Raw genomic sequence first — 1,510 nt, forward strand, 5'->3', positions numbered from 1 at the left:
GGAGACAGGGACCGTGTCTGGTTTGTCCATGTCCCAGCCTATCACAGAGACAGAGCAGGAGCACCACAAATGTATTTTGAAGAAATAAGAGCGACAGAGACAGAACTGGAGAAAGAAATTGAGGGAGAGAAACACCACCCAGCAGGAACCTGGGCCATGAACTTAGAGGAAACAGAACTGGTCAGCCCTCCAGCTTCTAGGAAACAGCCCCAGAGAACGTGCAAGTGCCCGTGTGTGGCCCTTGTAGGAGAGAGAAATGGTTCCGCCATTACACAGGCTGTGGGTCGCAGCCCCTTCCTGGGTGGCCCAGGGAATGCAGGCCTTGATGGGGGTGGGGCACTGGACTCTCCCTGGCTCGGTGGTACTCCATGCTGGGGGTGAGGGAGGGGAAGGAGACGAGAGTCACAGCGCACCCCCTGGAGGTGATTCTGGGCGTTTGGAACAAGTTACTCACCAGGATTGACTCAGCTGTGGTGCAGCCAGCATCTGTGACCTGGTATCACCTTATCAAGGTAGGAACAGGATCTTTAGGGAATGGAAACACATGCTTCCCTCAACCCTCTGCTCTGAGGGAGGAGGAGAAAAAGGAGAAGAGAAGCCAGACAGGCCTATATTCAGACACTGGCTTCCACCGTGTGCCCCTTGGGCACAGCACTTTATCACTGAGTGTCCATTTCCTCTCAGGGATAGTCCCCATAGAATGCGCGAGTGAAGAGCGAGGGCTCTGGAGCGAGATTGCCAGGGTTTGAAACCTGGTTCTTCACATTGGCTGTGTGATCTTGGGGAAAATTACTTAACCCCCCTGTTGCTATTTCCTACTCCCTAAAATGGGGGATAATAGGAGTATCTACCTCATATTGTTGTTGTGAGGAATAAGTAAGCTAACAATGTAAAGGGTTTAGTACATAGCAGATGTAGTCAGTAACTGTTAACTATTGTTCTTAAGTCACTGAGTTGTTATGGTGATTAGATGAGAAAACAAATGTAATTGTGCTTTCCTCTGACCTGAATGATCCGCAAGGCAGTAAGCAAACTGTACTGACTCTGTAACAGGCAGTTTCTGATCTTCAGAAAGATCTCTAAGAATAATCTTGTCTTCCTTTCCCCCATCATATGCTCCTACCACAGTCCTGAACCAGGATCTTGTCTCTTGCTGCAGGTCTTTTCCTCTGCTTTTGTTCCAGTTTTCTGTGGTCGTGAATACCTCTGTGACTGCATGAGAAACTGCACATTTGCTGCTGTTACCTCGCAGGGCTGGGTGAGGTCTAACGAGACTGAGTAGGACTAAGACAAGTGTTCGATGAGTGGGATTCTGCACATATGTCCGTGCATGCATAGATGCATCTTTACAGTGGCAGGGTCTACCAGAAACCTTCTCTTTCTTGGTTTTGCTCCCAAGGGTCTAGCACAAGGTCCCAGACATAGTGGGGACATTCAACAAACCTTGTCCCTGTGACTCTTCATTGGACAAGGCAATCATACATGGTCCCTGCCCTCAAGAAGCTCCCAG

This window comes from Mesoplodon mirus (assembly GCF_964341445.2).
Source record: "Mesoplodon mirus genome assembly, chromosome: 3".
Taxonomy (NCBI): Eukaryota; Metazoa; Chordata; class Mammalia; order Artiodactyla; family Ziphiidae; genus Mesoplodon; species Mesoplodon mirus.